Source organism: Eurosta solidaginis, unplaced genomic scaffold, assembly GCF_040869045.1.
Source record: "Eurosta solidaginis isolate ZX-2024a unplaced genomic scaffold, ASM4086904v1 ctg00001171.1, whole genome shotgun sequence".
Classification (NCBI taxonomy): Eukaryota; Metazoa; Arthropoda; class Insecta; order Diptera; family Tephritidae; genus Eurosta; species Eurosta solidaginis.
The window spans coordinates 253078-264196 of record NW_027136985.1 but is presented as its reverse complement, the minus strand read 5'-3'; positions in this window follow the sequence as shown (position 1 = coordinate 264196).

Genomic DNA, 11119 nt, shown 5'->3' with positions numbered 1-11119 from the left:
TCCGAAACGTCCGCAAATAATCCAGAAATAGTCCGGAAAAAGTCCCGAAAAAACTCCGTCGGGATCCCGGACAGATCCCGAAATTCACCCAGGAATTATGCCGGAGGGGTCCCAAAATGATTCCAAAATAGTCCCGAAAAAGTCCCGAAATGACCTTGAGGGGATCCCAGACCGATACCGAAAACCATCCAGAATTGATCTCTAAAGGGTCCGCAATTTATCCCAGATAAAGTCGCGAAAAAGCTACGAAGGGATCCCGAACAGATCCCGAAAATCATAGAGAAATTATTCCGGAAGGGTCCCAAAATGATCCCGAAATAGTCCCGAAAAGGCGCGAAATAACCTTGACGGGATCCCGGACGGGTCACGAAAACTACCCAGAAATGATCTTTAAGGGCAACTGACCCCGAAATAGTCGTGAAAAAGTCCCGAAATTACCCCGACGGGATCCCGAAAACCATCCAGAAATTATCCCTGAAGGATCCCCAAATGATCCAAGAACAGTCTCGAAATTCCCTGACATTTTCCCGAAAAAGTAAAAAAATAAACCCGACGGGATCTCGGACGGATCCCGAAAACGATCCAGAAATGATGCCGGAAGGGACCCCAAATGATCCCGGAAAATTCCCGAAATTCCCCCGCTGGGATCCCGGACGGATCCCGGATCATGCAGAAATGATGCCGGGTGGTACCCCAAAATGATCCCGAAATAGGCCAGAAATGACCCCGTCGGGATCCCGGACGGATCCCCAAAAGTATACAGAAATGATGCTGGAAGGTGAAATGATCCCCTTAAAGAAAGATGAAAAATGAAATGATCCCCTTATAGTTCCGAAATGATCCCGACGGAATTCCCGACGGATCCCGGAAACTATCCAGAAATGATGCCGGAAAGGTTCCCAAGTTATCCCCAAATAGTCCCGAAATTACCCTGACGGTATCCCGGACGGATACCGAAAACCATCTAGAAAAGTGGCCGGAAGATACCCCAAATGATCCCGAAAAAGTCCTGAAATGATCCAGACGGGATCCCGGACGAATCCCGAAAACTATCCATCTGGGTACCCCAAATGATCCCGAAATAGTCCCGAAATGATCCCGACGGGATCCCGGACGGATCCCGAAAACCACCCAGAAATGATGCCGGTAGGTACCCCAAATGGTCCCGATATGACCCCGTCGGGATCCCGAACGGATCCCTAAAACTATCCAGAAATGCTGCCGGAAAGGTCCCCAAATAACCCCCTAATAGTCCCGAAATTACGCCGACGGAATCCCGGACGGATCCGGAATCCATCCAGAAATGATGCCGGAGGAGACCCCAAATGATCCCGCTAAAGCCCCAAAATGACCACGACAGGGTCCCGGACGGATCCCGTAAACCATCCAGAAATGATGCCGGTAGGTACCCCAAATGGTCCCGATATGACCCCTTCGGGATCCCGAACGGATCCCTAAAACTATCCAGAAATGATGCCGAAAGGGTCCCCAAATGATCCTGTATTAGTCGAGAAAAAGTTCCGAAATGACTCCGACGGGATCCCCGACGGATCACGAAAACCATCTAGAATTGATACCGGAAGGTACCCCAAATGATGCCGAAATAGTCCCGAAATTACATCGACGGGATCCCGGACGGATCCCGAAAACCATCTAGAAATGATGCCGGAAGAGACCCCAAAATGATCACGCAAAGGTCCCAAAATGACCCCGACAGGATCCCGGACGGATCCCGAAAACCATGCAGAAATGATGCCGGAGGAGATCCCAAATGATCCCGCTAAAGTCCCAAAATGACCCCGACAGGGTCCCGGACGGATCCCGTAAGCCATCCAGAAATGATGCCGGGAGAGACCCCAAATGATCCCGCAAAAGTCCCAAAATGACACCGACAGGATCCCGGACGGATCTCGCAAACCATCCAGAATTGATGCCGGAAGAGACCCCAAATGATCCCGCAAAAGTCCCAAAATGACCCCGACAGGATCCCGGACGGATCCCGAAAACCATCCAGAAATGATGCCGGGAGAGACCCCAAATGATCCCGCAAAAGTCCCAAAATGACCCCGACAGGATCCCGGACGGATCCCGTAAACCATCCAGAAATGATGCCGGAAGAGAACCCAAATGTTCCCGCAAAAGGCCCAAAATGACCCCGACAGCATCCCGGACGGATCCCGTAAACCATCCAGAAATGATGCCGGAAGAGACCCCAAATGATCCCGCAAAAGTCCCAAAATGACCCCGACGGGATCCCGGACGGATCCCGAAAACCATCTAGAATTGATACCGGAAGGTACCCCAAATGATGCCGAAAAAGTCCCGAAATGACATCGACGGGATCCCGGACGGATCCCGAAAACCATCCAGAAATGATGCCGGAGGAGACCCCAAATGATCCCGCTAAAGTCCCAAAATTACCCCGACAGGGTCCCGGACGGATCCCGTAAACCATCCAGAAATGATGCCGGAAGAGACCCCAAATGATCCCGCAAAAGTCCCAAAATGACCCCGACAGGATCCCGGTCGGATCCCGTAAACCATCCAGAAATGATGCCGGAAGAGACCCCAAATGATCCCGCAAAAGTCCCAAAATGACCCCGACAGGATCCCGGACGGATCCTGAAAACCATCCAGAAATGATGCCGGAAGAGACCCCAAATGATCCCGCAAAAGTCCCAAAATGACCCCGACAGGATCCCGGATGGATCCCGTAAACCATCCAGAAATGATGCCGGAGGAGACCCCAAATGATCCCGCTAAAGTCCCAAAATGACCCCGACAGGGTCCCGGACGGATCCCGTAAACCATCCAGAAATGATGCCGGAAGAGACCCCAAATGATCCCGCAAAAGTCCCAAAATGACCCCGACAGGATCCCGGACGGATCCCGTAAACCATCCAGAAATGATGCCGGAAGAGACCCCAAATGATCCCGCAAAAGTCCCAAAATGACCCCGACAGGATCCCGGACGGATCCCGTAAACCATCCAGAAATGATGCCGGAAGAGACCCCAAATGAACCCGCAAAAGTACCAAAATGACCCCGACAGGATCCCGGACGGATCCCGTAAACCATCCAGAAATGATGCCGGAGGAGACCCCAAATGATCCCGCCAAAGTCTCAAAATGACCCCGACAGGATCCCGGACGGATCCCGAAAACCATCCAGAAATGATGCTGGAAGAGACCCCAAATGATCCCGCAAAAGTCCCAAAATGACCCCGACAGGATCCCGGACGGATCCCGTAAACCATCCAGAAATGATGCCGGAAGAGACCCCAAATGATCCCGCAAAAGTCCCAAAATGACGCCGACGGGATCCCGGACGGATCTCGTAAACCATCCAGAAATGATGCCGAAAGGTTCCCCAAATGATCCTGTATTAGTCGAGAAAAAGTTCCGAAATGACCCCGACGGGATCCCGGATGGATCCCGAAAACCATCTAGAAATGATGCCGGAAGGTACTCCAAATGATGCCGTAATAGTCCCGAAATGACATCGACGGGATCCCGGACGGATCCCGAAAACCATCCAGAAATGATGCCGGAAGAGACCCCAAATAATCCCGCAAAAGTCCCAAAATGACCCCGACAGGATCCCGGACGGATCCCGAAAACCATCCAGAAATGATGCCGGAATGGACCCCAAATGGTCCCGAAATGACACCGACGGGATCCCGGACGGATACCGAAAACCATCCAGAAATGATGCAGGCAGGTACCCCAAATTATCCCGAAATGACCCTGACGGGATCGCGGACGGATCTCGAAAACCATGCAGAAATGACGCCGGAAGATACCCCTAATGATCCCGAAATAGCCCCGAAATGGTCCCGACGGGATCCCGGACGGTCCCTAAAACCATCCAGGAATGATTACGGAAAGGACCCAAACTGACCCCGAAAAAGTTCCGTAATGATCCCGGAAACCATCTAGAATTTATCTCTCGAAGGTACGCAAATGATCCCGAAAGTACCCCGACGGGATCCCGCACGGATCCCGAAAACCATCCAGAAATGATGCCGGAAGGGTCCCCAAATGATCGCGAAATAGTCCCGAAATGATTCCGGAATAGTCCCGAAAATGTCCCAAAATAACCCCGACGGGATCCCGGACGGATCCCGAAAACTATACAGAAATGATCCCAGAAGGGTCCCAAAATGATCCCGAAATAGTCCCGAAAAAGTCCCGAAATTACCCCGGCGTAATCCCGGACCGATCCCGAAAACCATCCAGAAATGATCCCGGAGGGTCTCGATATGACCCTTACGGGATTACAAATAAGGTGAAGCTAATTATAAAACCATGTTAATAAGGCAGCAGGCGCATTGGAGCGAATAAAAAGTTACATAGAAACATACAGGTAAAGCTAATAAAAGCGTGCTAATAAAAACAATTGATGGAGGGCGGATGGCGGGAGTAGAGGGGAGGACCACTGATCGTTCCTCCAAAATTGTCTAGATCTCGTTCTGTATGTACCAGATACCAAAAACTATTGATTTAGGAGAAAATTTATATTGAGTTATAACAATTTATAGATTTTACACCAGAGGGGGGTAGATAAAGGGGGGGGGGGCGGAGGGTGTCACTGCTTACTTTGTAAGCCCTCGACTTATTTGACCCCTTGAGTCTGTGATATTGGTGAAGGCCAGTATACGTAAAGTTATAATCTGTAAAAATTATTGAAAAATAATTTCTCGAAGGGGTCGTGGGACCCCCACCCCTCTTTCCATGTTCAAAAAAAATTTCGCTAGTAGACTACTGTCTGTGTCCCAAATTTCATCAAAATCCGTGTACCCATTCTGGCGTGATTCAGTCGCAAAGACGAAAAATATAATAATTAAATTATAACTGTTCCTAGGGGGCGGGGACCACGCCCCTTTTGAAAAATATATAGCTAGTAGATCCTTCTAGACTACTGGCTATATGTGTGCAAAATTTCATACAAATCGGTCCAGCCGTTCTTGCGTTATTGAGTCACAAAGACAAACGTCTGGACAAACATCCAAACATCCAAACATCCAAACATCTTAACATCCAAACTTTCCCATTTATAATATACTAGCCTTTACCCGCGGCCCCGTCCGCAAGGAGAAACTTAAATATATGGGCTATTCGCGTTAGCCTGCTTATCAAGTTATCTGTTTAAAATTTTGTTTTCTGTCTAATGCATTTTATTTTTGTAATTGAGTAAAAAAAAGAACTAAATGAGCTGATAACCTGATAGGATCCCAAATGATCCCGAAATTATCCAGAAAAAGCTACGAAATGACCCCCACGTTATCGCGGACGGATCCCGAAAACCATCCAGAAATGCCCCGAAAGGGTCTCCAAAAGTTCCCGGAATAGTCCCAAAAAACCAGAAATGACAACGACACGATTCTAGACGTATCCAGAGAACCACACAGAAATGATCCCTGAAGGTGTTCCAAAATGATCCCGAAAAGGTTCCGAAATGATCATGACTGGCTCCCATCCAGAAAATATCCAGGAAGGGTCCCTAAATTATCCCGACATACTCCAGAAAAAGTTCCGAAATGGCTCCGAGGGGATCCACGACGGATCGCGAAAACCATACAGAAATGAACCCAGAAGGGTCCCAAAATGATCCCGAAATAGTCCGGAAATGAACCAAATGGGATTCCGCACAGATCCAGAAATGATCCCGGAAGGGTGCAAAAACTATCCCGGAAAAGTAACAAAAAATCCCGAAATGGCTCCTACGGCATCCCGGACGGATCCAGAAATGATCTCGGAAGGGTCCCCAAATGATCCCAAAATGGTCCCGAAATGACCCTGATGGATCCGGCAAACCATCAAGAAATTATGCCGGAAGGGTCCCCAAATGATCCCGAAATAATACAGAAAAAGTCACGAAACGACCCCTAGAGGATCCCCAAATTATCCCGTATTAGCCCCGAAAAGGTCCCGAAATAACCCCGACGGGATCCCGGACAAATCCCGAAAACCATCCAGAAAGAATGCCGGAAGGGATCCCAAAAGATTCCGTCAAAGTCCCGCATTGATTCCGACGGGATCCCGAACGGATACCGAAAATCATCCAGAAGTGATGCCGGAAAGGTCCTTAAATGATCACCTAATAGTCCCGAAATTACCCTTAAGGGGCCCTGGACGGATCCGTAAACCATCCAGAAACGATCCCGATATAATCCCGAAGAAGTCCCGAAATGACCATGACGGGATCTCGAACGGATCCGTAAACCATCCAGAAACGATCCCGATATAGTCCCGAAGAAGTCCCGAAATGACCATGACGGGATCTCGAACGCATCCCTAAATGACCCTGACGGGATCCCGGACAGATCCCGAAATCCATTCAGAATGATCTTGGAAGGGACCCCAAATGATCCCGAAAAAGTCCCGCAAGGAAAACCATCCAGAAGTGATGCCGAAAAGGTCCTCAAATGATCACCTACTGGTCCCAAAATGACTCGGACAGATCCCAGAATCCATCCAGAAATGATCTTGGGAGGCACCCAAAATGATCCCGAAATAGTCTCGAAAAAGTCCAGAAATTACCCTGACGGGATCCCGGACGAATCCTGAAACCCAATCGTAAATGATGCCGAAAAAGTCCCGAAATGACCCTGATGGGACCCCGAAAGGATCCCGCAAACTATCCAGAAATGATGCCGGAAAAGTCCTCAAATGATCTCCTAATAGTTACGAAAAGACCCTGACGGGATCCCGAACGGATCCCGACAACTATCCAGAAATGATGCCGAAAGGGCCCGCAAATGATCCCCTATTAATCGAGAAAAAGTCCCGAAATGACCCCGACGGGATGCCGGACGAATCCCAAATACCATCCAGAAATGATGCCGGAAGGGACCCCAAATGATCCCGAAAAAGTCCCGCAATGAATCCGACGGGATCCTGGACGGATACCGAAAACCATCCAGAAGTGATGCCGGCAAGGTCCTCAAATGATCACCTAATAGTCCCAAAATGACCCTGACGGCATCCCGGACAAATCCCGAAATCCTTCCAGAAATGATCTTGGGAAGGTCCCAAAATGAACCCGAAATAATCTCGAAAAGTCCAGAAATAACCCTGACGGGTTCCCGGACGAATCCTGAAAGCCATCCTTAAATGATCCCGAAAAAGTCCCGAAATGACCCTGACGGGATCCCGAAAGGATTCCGAAAACTATCCAGAAATGATGCAGAAAGGGTCCGCAAATGATCCCGTATTAGTCGAGAAAAAGTCAGGAAATGACCCCGACGGGATGCCGGACGAATCCCAAATACCATCCAGAAATGATGCCGAAAGAGCCCCCAAATGATCCCGAAAAGGTCCCCAAATGACTCCGACGAGATCCCGGACGGATACCGAAAACCATCCAGAAATGTTGCCGGTAGGTACCCCAAATGATCCCGAAATAGTCCCGAAATGACCACGTCCGTATCCCGGACGGATCCCAAAAACTATCCAGAAATGATGTCGAAAGGGTCCCCAAATGATCCCGTATTAGTCGAGAAAAAATCCCGAAATTACCCCGACGGGATCCCGGACGGATCCCGAAAACCATCCAGAAATGATGCCGGCAGAGCCCCCAAATGATCCCGAAAAAGTCCCCAAATGACCCCGACATACTCCAGAAAATTTCCGAAATGGCTCCGAGGGTATCCACGACGGATCGCGAAAACCAGACAGAAATGATTCCGGAAGGATCCCAAAATGATCCCGAAATAGTGTGGAATTGACCCAGATGGGATCCCGCACAGATCCAGAAATGATCCCGGAAGGGTTCAAAAACTATCCCGGAAAAGTTACAAAAAATCCCGAAATGGCTCCTACGGCATCCCGGACGGATCCAGAAATGATCTCGGAAGGGTCCCCAAATGATCCCAAAATGGTCCCGAAATGACCCTGATGGATCCGGCAAACCATCATGAAATTATGCCGGAAGGGTCCCCATATGTTCCGAAATAAAACAGAAAAAGTCACGAAACGACCCATAGAGGATCCCCAAATGATCCCGTATTAGCCCCGAAAAGGTCCCGAAATAACCCCGACGTGATCCCGGACAAATCCCGAAAACCATCCAGAAATGATGCCGGAAGGGGTCCCAAATGATTCCGAAAAAGTCCCGCAATGATTCCGACGAGATCCCGAACGGATACCGAAAATCATCCAGAAGTGATGCCGGAAAGGTCCTCAAATGATCACCTAATAGTCCCGAAACGACCCTTAAGGGATTCTGGACGGATCCCGTAAACCATCCAGAAATGATCCCGATATAGTCCCGAAGAAGTCCCGAAAGGACCCTGACGGGATCTCGAACGCATCCCTAAATGACCCTGACGGGATCCCGGACAGATCCCGAAATCTATCCAGAAATGATCTTGGGAGGGACCCCAAATGATCCCGAAAGTCTCGGAAAAGTCCAGAAATTACACTGACGGGTTCCCGGATGAATCCTGAAAGCCATCCTTAAATGATCCCGAAAAAGTCCCGAAATGACCCTGACGGGACCCCGAAAGGATCCCGAAAACTATCCAGAAATGATGTCGGAAAGGTCCTCAAATGATCTCCTAATAGTTCCGAAAAGACCCTGACGGCATCCGGACAGATCCCGAAATCCACCCAGAAATGATCTTGGGAAGGTCCCAAAATGATCCCGAAATAGTCCCGAAATGACCGTGACGGGATCCCGAAAGGATTCCGAAAACTATCAAGAAATGATGCCGGAAAGGTCCTCAAATGATCCCCTAATAGTCCCGAAATGATCGTGACGGGATCCCGACAACTATCCGGAAATTATGCCGAAAGCGTCCGCAAATGATCCCGTATTAGACGAGAAAAAGTTCCGAAATGACCTCGACGGGATCCTGGACGACTCCCAAAAACCATCCAGAAATGATGCCGGTAGGTATCCCAAATGATCCCGAAATAATCCAGAAATGACCTCGTCGGCATCCCGGACGGATCCCGAAAATTATTCAGAAATGATGCCGGAAAGGTCCCCAAATGATCCCCTAATAGTCCCGATATTACCCTGATGGGATTCCGGACGGATCCCGAAAACCATGCCGAAAGGGTTCCCAAATGATCCCGTATTAGTCGCGAAAAAATCCCGAAATGACCCCGACGGGATCCCGGACGGATCCCGAAAACCATCCAGAAATGATGCCGAAAGGGTTCCCAAATGATCTCGTATTAGCCGCCAAAAAGTCCCGAAATGACCCCGACGGGATCCCGGACGGATCCCGAAAACCATCCAGAAATGATGCCGGAAGAGCCCCAAAATGATCCCGAAAAAGTCCCCGAATGACTCCGGCGAGATCCCGGACGGATCCCGAAAACCATTCAGAAATGATGCCGGAAGAGCCCCCAAATGATCCCGAAAAAGTCCCCAAATGACTCCGACGAGATCCCGGACGGATCCCGAAAACCATCCAGAAATGATGCCGGAAGAGCCCCCAAATGATCCCGAAAAAGTCCCCAAATTACTCCTACGAGATCCCGGACGGATCCCGAAAACCATCCAGAAATGATGCCGGTAGGTATCCCAAATGATCCCGAAATAATCCCGAAATGACCTCGTCGGCATCCCGGACGGATCCCGAAAATTATTCAGAAATGATGCCGGAAAGGTCCCCAAATGATCCCCTAATAGTCCCGATATTACCCTGATGGGATTCCGGACGGATCCCGAAAACCATGCCGAAAGGGTTCCCAAATGATCCCGTATTAGTCGCGAAAAAATCCCGAAATGACCCCGACGGGATCCCGGACGGATCCCGAAAACCATCCAGAAATGATGCCGAAAGGGTTCCCAAATGATCCCGTATAAGTCGCCAAAAAGTTCCGAAATGACCCCGACGGGATCCCGGACGGATCCCGAAAACCATCCAGAAATGATGCCGGAAGAGTCCCAAAATGATCCCGAAAAAGTCCCCAAATGACTCCGACGAGATCCCGGACGGATCCCGAAAACCATCCAGAAATGATGCCGGAAGAGCCCCCAAATGATCCCCAAATGACTCCGACGAGATCCCGGACGGATCCCGAAAACCATCCAGAAATGATGCCGGAAGAGCCCCCAAATGATCCCGAAAAAGTCCCCAAATTACCCCGACGGGATGCCGGACGATTCCCGAAGACCGTCCAGAAATGATGCCTAAAGGGACCCAAAATAACCCCGAAAAAGTCCCGTAATGATCCCGGCAACCATCAAGAATTTATCTCTCGAAGGTACGCAAATGATCCCGAAAGTACTCCGACGGGATCCCGGACGGATCCCGAAAACCATCCAGAAATGATACCGGAAAGGTCCCCAAATGATGGCGAAATAATCCCGAAATGATTCCGGAATAGTCCCGAAAATGTCCCAAAATAACCCCGACTGGATCCCGGACGGATCCCGAAAACTATACAGAAATGATCCCGGAAGGGTCCCAAAATGATCCCGAAATAGTCCCGAAAAAGTGCCGTAATTACCCCGGCGGGATCCCGGACCGATCCCGAAAACCATCCAGAAATGATCCCGGAAGGGTCTCCATATGAGGTGAAGCTAATTATAAAACCATGTTAAGAAGGCAGCAGGCGCAGGAGCGAATGAAAAGTTACATAGAAACGTACAGGTAAAGTTAATAAAAGCGTGCTAATAAAAACAATTGAAGGAGGGCGGATGGCGGGGGTAAAAGGAGAGGACCACTGATCGTTCCTCCAAAATTGTCTAGATCTCGATCTGTATGTGCCAGATACCAAAAACTATTGATTTAGGAGAAAATTTATATTGAGTTATAAAAATTTATAGATTTTACACCAGAGTGGGTGATAAAGGGGGGAAGGGGCGGAGGGTGTCACTGCTTACTTTGTAAGCCCTCGACTTATTTAACCCCTTGAGTCGGTGATATTGGTGAAGGCCAGTATACGTAAAGTTATAATGTGTAAAAATTATTAAAAAGGAATTGCTCGAAGAGGTCGTGGGAACCCCACCCCTCTTTCCATGTGCGAACAAAATTTCGCTAGTAGTACTGCCTGTGTCCCATATTTCATCAAAATCCGTGTAGCCATTCTGGCGTGATTCAGTCGCAAAGACGAAAAAATATAATAATTAAATTATAACTGTTCCTAGGGGGCGGCGA